The following is a 10,470-nucleotide window of genomic DNA, read 5'->3' as shown; positions in this document are numbered from 1 at the left end:
CATCAGTAGCACAATGTCCTTCTAGTGTGCAAAGCATAGGGCTAAAGGCCCATTCACACCAAGAACGATAACGATAACTATAACTATAAATACATTGTTGTTGTTAATATGAATGACGACGTTCACACATAAACTATAACGGTAACAACAAGAAGAACGATATCGAGGGGGATCACTTTCAGAGCGATTTTCAGAACGATAAAAAGCTAATAGCCAATCAGAACCCATCGAATTTTAACCGTCACATTCATTAACACAAGGAGAGACTTTGTTTATCGTTGTTCAGTGTGAACGCTTTTATCGTTATGGTTATAGTTATCGTTATCGTTCTTGGTGTGAATAGGCCTTAAGTGTGACTTAGTGTGAAAGTAGTTAAAAGTGTTGTTAGGATTTCAGTGTGCTGTACAGAGAGACCCTGACTCTAGATGAGCCAGATGCATGAAGATGTGAGCATTAGTTTAGGGTTGTGGGAAATGTATTCCTTAACATAATATCAAAACAGGGGACATAGTTGTTTGATGGCTTAAGTGTATGATTTGTTATAGAATCTATAGGTTAATGTAGTCATCGTTTTTCCCTCTTCTTAATGCAAACATAGGCCTAATTTAAGGAGTAACATGAATGGGGAAAAACTGATCTAGAGGGATTTAAAAAAAAAAAAAATATATATATATCTAGCTTGACAATGACAATCTAGATATAGTAAGTGGGTTATAATTAAAGAAAAATAAACCTACAAAGTGTTGCTTTTATGGTGTCACTTGGTCAATTCTGTGCCATCGCTACACAGACATGGCTTGTCTGTGTCACTCCAGTGATTCCTTAATGTTATGTTACATTCGCAGTACTTTCTCATCAGCAGCTGAGCTAACCATAGGCACTGCTGTTAAGGACAATCAGAACTTTCTTTTATGTTTGACCTCAGTGACCTTTCTGAATTTTGACCTCTTCGGACAGATGGATTGTGATCCAGATCGAGTTCAGAAACTTTTAAGTGTGTGTCAAAAAATACTTTGATTCAAGGTCAGACTTGCATTTGCTGGCTGAGAGTTGTGTTGATTTAGGATGGGTTGGATTAGACTGTAGGCCTAATGATCTAATCTGGATTAGAAGCTGAATTGAAGATGACCAGCGCTCATCATTGGAGGTTTGATGTTTTGATCTCTCCATACTACTTACAGCTGCTGTTTCAATCATTAATTTGTTTCTTTTTTTTTAGTTTCTGTTGATTTATTTGTTTTCCCAACTGTGTGTGTGTGGTCTTTTGTGGGTGTATGGGTGAGTAGTATGTGTGCATCAACACCACATGCAGCTTGTAGGACACTAAACCACAATAAAAGTGGATGCCAAAATGATCAAACAAGTGTCTGCTTTTGTGTGTGTGTGTGTGTGTGTGTGTGTGTGTGTGTGTGTGTGTGTGTGTTCAGGGTGTATAGGTGAGTAGTATGTATGAGATCCCTCCCACGTTCATCAACTTTTCGGTTTCCAACAAGTTTGTATGGATTTATTAGCGACAATAAATGATTAGTAGATAGTCCAAGCAAATATTGTTATATTGTAGGTCAGTGTTTCTCAAACTTTTTCAGACGAAGGACCACTTAACCAATAAAAAATAAATGCACGGACCACCTAGCTAAAAAAAAAAAAAAATTAGACCAATGTAACAGTATATTAGCCTACACAATAGGCCTACTCACTGAACCACCTTGCTTATTGTCTTTGTACTTTGCTTATTGTGTCAGAGGATTCATATGATTTAAACTGGCATATCTTAAATAGACAGTGTTGCAGAACTGTTTGGATTTACATTCAAGTTGGATCAATATTGCAAACAACTCATCTTATATTTTACCACGTCTGCTCACGGACCACTTGGGATAACTTGCGGACCACACTTTGAGAAACACTGTTGTAGGTGACACTATACACGGGTAGTTTCACAATCAGGGTGTGCACTTGACATTGTTCACACACAGGCCTTTGCACCCATAAACCCATAAATTGGTGTCCTTAAATATTAATCATTTTTTTGGGTGTAAGATTAGAACAAGCCTTGCATTGAGCTTTGTATGGCACAAGACAGGGGCCTTTAGACCTCCGAGAGATAATATTTAATATTTAGCCTTACATTTAGTCCGAGCTTGAGTATGAGCAGGCCTACAGCATTGCAGAAAGGACTGTAGAGGAGACACAGACGTCGATGTCACAGGGCCCGACATTCAGGACCCAACAGTGACTGGACGGACCATAGACTGTATAGAACGGTACGGATAATTGACCCTTTTCAGACTCTCGATCAGGTCAGTCGATGCTGCTACGCTTCAGGTTGCCACTTCATAATTTTTCTTTTCAACTTCAGCTGAATCCCATTACTGGCAATACCTCCAATTCTAATGCAAATATATGGGGGTGTTGTGAACTATGGTACCAATTGTGCAGTGGTCAAATAGACTTGCACGAAAGGCTCTCGGTGAACTTATTTGTTTCATGTGGAGCCAGGTGTGTTTGAACCTGCCGCTATTCTGAATGTAATTAACACCTTTCCGGCAATTTTATTTGTGTTTCATAATGATAGCCAAACAAATTAGCTTTCTAGGACAGTTGGGGAAAATTAGGATATTCTCGACTAGGTGTTACAACAGAGATGTTGTAACAGACAGAGACAATGATTTGGTTCGCCAACATTTTATTGTGACATCAAAATAGAGTCACCTGCCAAAAAAGGTTGGGAACCCCTGGCCTATAGTAAAATGGTGTTTGAGGTGTGTAGATTCATAATTTAAAAACTCACTGTTAAGAAAGAAAGTGGCAGTGGCAGCTGCTTCTCATAATATCATATAAGGCACCCCCATTGAAAACCTGATGGTAGCATCTGCTAACTAGCGCCAGATTTCGGAGTGCAGGGGACAAGCCGAGATGAGCTATGAGACAAAAGTTCACACTCGGTATCATGTTTCAACACACTTTAGGTCAATATCACACCAAACTTTTCCTTTAAGTTTAGAGAAGGATCTGAAGAAATTGTCGCAAGATTTTATTAAACAGGAAAATTGAAAACTAGAGATGTGGAGCATAATAAACTAAAGCAGAATTACAAATGTGTTTCTTTGTCCACAGATCATCGTTGGTGTTGGTTGCAGCAGACAATAAAACATTCACACTGGGACCTTGATTTATAATCCAAACCAAAAGGTCAAAGTTCAACCTGATCACCAGACTTCGCAGTGGAAAAATTATCAACACGTGCAGTTCGGAATACATTTAGACTCAAGACCAAAAAGAAGAGACTCAAGACCAAAAAGAAGATGGAGCAAAGAGCTTCCACCGCACCAGTCTGTCAACACTGAATCAAAGATTCTCCAGATTTTACAAATTAAAGTTGCTGAGCATTTCTGACATCATTATGCACAACAGAGAAGTAGGAGGAGCTATTAGTGGAGGAATAGTTGGATTGTTAGTCACAGTCCTGTTCAATGGAGTACCAACACTAGCTGCTGTCATAAATATACCTGCTGTTTTTATGGTATCCTTAATTGTAAGTTTTTTTGTAAGTAATATTTTGCTATTTGGCTTCCCGATCAAGGATAAACAGGATTTTAAGGGTGCTGTTGTAGGTGCTATTGTAGGTATTCTTGCCAGCGTAGGTTATCTTGAAGGTGTCGCTGTACATACAGGTGCTCTCGGAGGTGTTCTTGGAAGTGACGCTGCTCGCGTAGTGTCAGTCGTTGTTGTTAACGCTAATTTGGTACTTGTAGCTCATCTTAGAGTTGAAGGCACTTATACTTTCGTAGGCGCTTTTTTAGGTGTTGCTATAGGCGCCCGTGTTGGTGGTGCTTTTTGGGGTACTCTTTTATGTGGCCTGGTAGTTGCCCGACTAGGTGTAGCCGCTGCGGACGTGGCCACTCTTAGAAGTGTATCCCCTGTTGTAGTTTTATCTGTTTTTGTAGGTGCTCTTGGGCAGATAGCAGTTGCTTTGAATGTAGAGGCTGTCACTGTTGTAAATACAGTTGCTCTTGTAGGCGCTTTAGTAGGCTTTCTTGCACATGCCTCTACTGTCCCAAGAAAAGTCCCCAAATCATTTTTTGATGTAATCACTGTATGTTGTCAGCTTTTAGTATTATGCTGTTTAAGTTTTATGTTATTTTTTATATTTTATTTTGTGGGTGTAGCTGGGGTTGTAGGTGGTGTTCCTGGAGTTGTGGCATCTCTTGCTGGCGCTCTTATAGGTGCTTATTTGGTGAGATGGTGCAGCAGGATACAACATTTTTAAATAAAAAAATATAATATATAGTCGTTGTGCTGTCAAATCTCAAAGCAAATGACTTCACCACAGGTGTGCCTCAGGGATCAGTATTAGGGCCCGTGCTTTTCTCTATTTACACCACGTCCTTCGGTGAGACCATTTGCTCCCATGGATTTGATTGTCACTGCTATGCGGACGACACTCAACTTTACCTGTCTTTCCCACCTGATGACTCATAGCGCTTCCCATCCGATTTCTGCATGCCTTAAGGATATTTCAGTCTGGATGAAAGACCGGTACCTTCAGCTTAATCTCTCAAAAACTGAGCGTTTGGTATTTCCAGCTAAAACAGCTATTCTCCAACAGATTAACAACCAGCTTGACTCATATCTTCACTGACCCTGGCACGTTACTTTGTTGTAATTGATGACCGACTTAACTTCTCTTCACTTAACTTCTCTGAGCATGCTTCAATTTTAAAATCATGTCGGTTTATCCTTTACAACATTAGAAAGATCAGATGTTATCTGACACAAAATTCCACACAACTTATTGGCCATGGTCGTCTCCAAGCTGAAGTATTGTAAGTCACTAATACCATGGCTTACCTGCATATGTAGTAAGACCTTTACAGCTGATGCAGAAAGCTGCAGCACGCCTGGTCTTCAATCAGCCAAAGAGGACACATGTAACTCCATAGTTACTCTCCACTGGCTCCCTATAGTAGCCAGAATTAAATTTAAATCCCTCACTTTGGCACTGACTGGATCTGCTCCCTGTTATTTCAATGATCAAGATGTACATCCCCAACCACCCACTTTCTGATGAGCGTCTGTTGTGTCGACCAGTCATAAACGCAAGGTCAAATTCAAGACTTTTCCTCAGTTCAATGTTGGTGAAATGAATTGCTCAGTGCTCTCCGTTCCTGTGATAGTTTTGGGTCTTTCAAGAGGGGTCTAAAGGCATATTTGTTCAACATGCACTTAGTTCATTAGATGCTTCTTGCATTGGTTTGTATGGTATTGTTTATTTTCATTGGACTGTTGATTAATTTGACATTGTTGTTTATTATTGATATTCTCCTTAATGTAGTCTTACCATACTATTGTTATTTTATTGATTGAATGGACATTATTGTTTAATATTGCTATTTTCCTTCTTTTTCATTGTTTATTTCATTAGGCTATTGATTGAATTGACATTGTTGTTTATTATTGCCGTCATTAATATAGTTTGACCAACATCATAAATTGTTGTTAAATTGAAGTATTATATTGTTTTTTGTATTGTCGCTTTGGACAAAGGTGTCTGCCAAATCCCATAACCATAAGCTATGATAAGTCATTAAACTAAGCTAATTAAGCTAAGCTAATTAAGTTATTCTGAGTTAATCACTTATGACATGCAATGCAAATGATGCTAACCTAAGCTGCATAAGTACCGGTACTTATGCTTTGTATGCTAGTCCATGTGGAGACTAGCTCATACAACTGTTCTAGCTCCTCCTGGCCAGCACCAATTTTTATTGGCTTTCACGGGTAAACGCTTTTGAAAATGGCTCCAGAAAGTAATGCCTGTGTGAGCCATTTGAAGACACTGTGTGTCAAGACTGACAAAATTGGTGACCTGTGAATTTTTTTTTCACTTTTGCTAAAATCCAAAATGGTGGAAAATCCAACAAATTGACATCATTGGGTACGTTGAAATCTGCTTGGTTCAAGAATTTCAATGATACCAAATGTCAATTTTTTTTTACCAGTCAATTCTATGGGCTGCCAATAGACTCCCAAGCTACAAACACAATGGGTGCCTACACAGCTTCGCCGTGGCCCCAATAATATTGTAGTGAACTGAGCCTAGCTGGTTCATGACTGAACTCCCATAATGCTGTGCAGTGTATGTGTGTGTGTGTAATGTTGATGTTGGTTTTAGTATGAGTAATTGCGTTTACCTTGTCATGTATGTGTTAGCTGGTATAGTCTTTCCTTATGTTGTACCTCATGTGTTTACCCCGTGTATTGTATGTGACTACCCTGTTTGTGTATCGTGCTTGTTTAATTGACCTCCTTTGTGTTGCCTGTGTAATGACGTTTGTGTGTTTTGGTGCGTAACCAATAAAACCATTCTGAGACAACTTTGCAAGATTGTTACATTGGTGTCAGAAGTGGGATGACGACCCCTATTGGACGGGAGGAGAAAGCTGCAACTGATGCCCTGGCGATGATGAGTTTCCTGCCAAGACGGCTCTTCGACAGTGCGCTCGCCCATGGCCACCTGCTGGGCCCAGCAGATGGAGCCAACCTGCAGCGTGACCGTGACGAAGAGACCCGCCCCCGGCCACAGGAGGAAACGAACCGGGCTGATGGCAGCATCCCGCCACTTGAACCCGCTCCACACGGGAGCGATGGAAACCGGCGTCCCCGTGCGACGGGCGGGCGGTAGAAGGGCTTTCCAGCCGTAAAGTTGCCCCACTACAATGGCGAAGGCCGCTGGCGACATACCTGGTACAGGTCCGGCTGGCAGCCGAGCTGAATGGCTGGTCGGCGGAGAGAACGGGCGTACAGGTGGCGTTGCCTCTGGAGGGGGAAGCGCTACAAGTATTAGAAGACCTGTCACCGGCGGAGCAAGTAAGCTGGACCGCAATCGAAGCAGCTCTGCAACGACGATTCGGCCAGAGAATCTTCATCAGCAATGCCAGAGAACAACTCGCTTCCAGACGGCGGCACAAGGACTAGAGACTGGGCAAGTTTGCGGCTGATCTGCAGCTGTATGCCCGGCGGGGCTACCCAACGTACAGCCAGGGTCTACATGAAGAGATGGCACTGGAAGCGTTCGTGCGAGGCATCCACCCAGAGCGGTTAAAAGAACACCTTCGCCTGAGCGCCCCCAGCTCGCTGTCCGCGGCCCTCGCGGAAGCCGAACGGGTGGAAAACATCTTCCGCACAACAGAGTCGAGGCATTGTGTACGCCAGACATCAATGGAGGAAGACGGGGAGGAACTGGAGGTGACGCGGCAGACCACGGCACAGCCACCACAACGCCGCCCACGCGAGTGGAAGAGGCCGGCCAGCAGAGACGGATGCCACCGGTGTGGTGAGCCGGGACACATCGCGTGGTACTGCCCAGCCCTGGCACCCCTTACGCTCGCGCCCCAGTTACTAGAAAAAGGTGGCACGGCGGGAGGGGCTATGGATTGCATACGGCCAAACCAGAGGACTGTATGTGGACTACACGCTAGACGGGACTCGTGTCGCTACTTTGATCGATACTGGCTCCACCATTCGCTTTTGGGCCCCTGGTCTCTTACCCGGCAGGCTGGTAGCCAGACCCAGAGGCTGGAAAAAGACAAAAACGCGCATTACAACAGTTACCGGAGAGCGAGCGGAACTGTATGGACAAAAAGTGGTGTGCGTGTGCATCAACGGTGTGACGGCGAGCCACCGGCTTTGGTTGGCTAGCATTCAGGATGATTGCATTCTCGGCCTGGACGTGCTAGAGAAATGGGGGGCTGTGGTGGACATTTCCCAGTTCACACTACACTTGGGGACGAGCAGCGTAGTGTTGCACACGGCGGAGAAAACAGAGCATGAAGTGCGGAGAGCTGGCGCGATGAAGAACTCTCCAACTGCTTACACAAGTCCGCAGGGAAGCTTAACTTGCAAAGAGTACTGCCATCCCAGACTCCGCCCCTCCCCACACAAGCCCGCGAAACTCAAGCCCGCGGAAACAACAGGTCTCATCCAGGTCCGCTCACTGCTCAGCTCACGCCCACCAGGGAGGAGCCAGGAGAGCGGGTTGAGCAAACACACGTAGCTGTGAGGGGCTGAGTGAAGCACAGGGTAGCCAGGTGCGGAGACTACTAGCAGCGTACACCGACATCTTCGCCGCAAGAGATGAGGACTGCACCAGAACGAGCCTGGTCCAACACGATATCGACACCGGAAATGCCCGGCCCATCCGACTTCAGCCTCATCGCTTACCGTTTGCCAAACGACAAGCAGCTGAAGAAAAGATCAATGAAATGGTTGCGGCAGGAGTGATAGAGCCAAGCAGTAGTCCCTGGGCTGCGCCGGCTGTACTCGTCCGGAAGAAGGACGGCTCGTGGCGGTTCTGTGTTGACTACAGGCGCCTCAACCAGGTAACCCGGAAAGACTCCTACCCGCTCCCCTTCATTAACGATGCGCTGGACAGCATTGCCGGCTCCTGCTGGTTTAGCTCGCTGGACTTACGCAGTGGCTACTGGCAGATTGAGCTAGCCCCGGAAGCTCGGCCGAAGACAGCGTTTACCATCGGGCAAGGGCTGTGGCAGTTCCGGGCACTTCCAATCGGCCTATGCAACGGGCCAGCGAACTTTGAGCTGCTGATGGAGCGCGGTCCTGGCGGGCATTCCACCTAACATGCTGCGTGGGTTTACCTGGACGACATCCTGTGTCATGCAACAGACTTCACCGGTGCCATAGGACCTGGGCTCAAACTGCACCCGAAAAAGTGCCACCTGTTCCGGAGGCAAACCGGATTCCTGGGCCATGTCGTGGGGGCCGCCAGAGTGGCCACCGACCCAGCTAAGGTGGAGATGGTGAGACGTTGGCCTGTTCTACGCGACGGTGCTGAGCTGCGGAGCTTCCTGGGCCTGGCGTTATATTACCGGCGTTTCATCCGGGACTTTGCTACAGTCGCCAGCCCGCTGCATCGTTTGACGCACAAAGGCCAGCTCTTCGAGTGGACGCGAGAGTGCGACGCGGCATTCCGGCGGCTGCGGAGGGCGCTATGTGAGGCCCCAGTGCTCGCTTTCCCTGACCCTCAACTGCCGTTCATCCTGGACACCAACGCCAGCGACGTGGGCGTCGGTGCCGTCCTCTCTCAAGCAGGCGAGCAGGGCGAGCAGGTGGTCGCATACTTCAGCCGCTCACTGGACCGAGCGGAGAAGAATTACTGCGTGACCCGCAGAGAACTGTTGGCTATGGTGGTGGCAGTGCGCCATTTCCGAACCTACCTCTACGGCAAACGGTTCCTGCTGAGAACGGACCATGCATCGCTCACCTGGCTGCTGAACTTCAAAGAACCAGAGGGCCAGCTGGCTCGCTGGCTGGAGGCGCTCCAGGACTACGACATGGAGATTCAACACCGGGCGGGTCGCCTTTACGGCAACGCGGACGCCCTGTCCAGGCGAGGAGAGGAGCGAGGAGAGGAGCCTGGCCGCGGCTCAACCGGAGCCCACTCGTCGGCTACAGGCTGCATCACCGCTGGCAGAGAGAGAGAGAGTCGCTGTTTTCAACGCTCGCCAGCGTCGCGCCAATGAGAGGGCCAACACTCGCCAGCAGCACACCAGCGAGAGACTCAACGCTCGCCAGCGCCGCGCCATCAAGAGGGCCACCGCTCGCCAGCTTCATGCCAGCGAGAGAGTCAACGCTCGCCAGCAGCACCCTGAGGTCGTCTCGCCGCCTTCCGCTACCAGCTACAGTGATCGGAGAGACCGAGACAACGCGACTGCAGCCCAACGCCACAACACAGCACTGCAGAGCGCAGCTGGGGCCATGGACGCCAAGAGTCGCTGGTGGACGGATGTCAAGGGAGGAGATCGAAAAGGCGCAATCGGAGGACGCCACACTCGGCCGATTGTGGTCATGGATCGAAGCCGGTCAGCGACCGCTATGGACTGACGTATCAGCACTCGATCCAGAGACCAAAGCGATTTATTCACAGTGGCCGGGAATAGTAGCACGTCAAGGACTGTTGTAAAGACACTGGCGAGCTCCCGATAGACAATCTGACATTTTCCAGTTGCTGGTTCCTGCTGGATTACGAGCCCGTGTACTGGAACAGGTACATGGGGCAGTGGGGCGGCTCATTTCGCATTGCAAAAACTCTTCGTCGGCTGAGAAGCCACTTCTATTGGCGGGATGCAGGCTGGACGCGTTGAACTGCATGTTCACTGCTGTGACGCTTCTGCACAGCGAAGAAGGGCTCCCCACACGACGCCTGACGCCCGCTGCAGCAATACGCAGTCGGGCTCCCATGGAGCGGGTAGCCGTCGATATCATGGGCCCACTGCCAGTCACAGAGCGGGAAAATCGCTACGTGCTCGTAGCTATGGACTATTTCACTAAGTGGCCGGAGGCATATGCAGTGCCAGATCAGAGCGCCCAGACGACAGCGGACAGACTGGTCATTGAGATGTTCTGCCGGTTCGGGGCACCAGAAGAGCTCCACAGCGACCAAGGGCGGAA

This window comes from Alosa alosa, chromosome 7, assembly GCF_017589495.1.
Source record: "Alosa alosa isolate M-15738 ecotype Scorff River chromosome 7, AALO_Geno_1.1, whole genome shotgun sequence".
Classification (NCBI taxonomy): Eukaryota; Metazoa; Chordata; class Actinopteri; order Clupeiformes; family Clupeidae; genus Alosa; species Alosa alosa.
The sequence above is the reverse complement of the archived record's forward strand: the minus strand, read 5'-3'. Positions refer to the sequence as shown.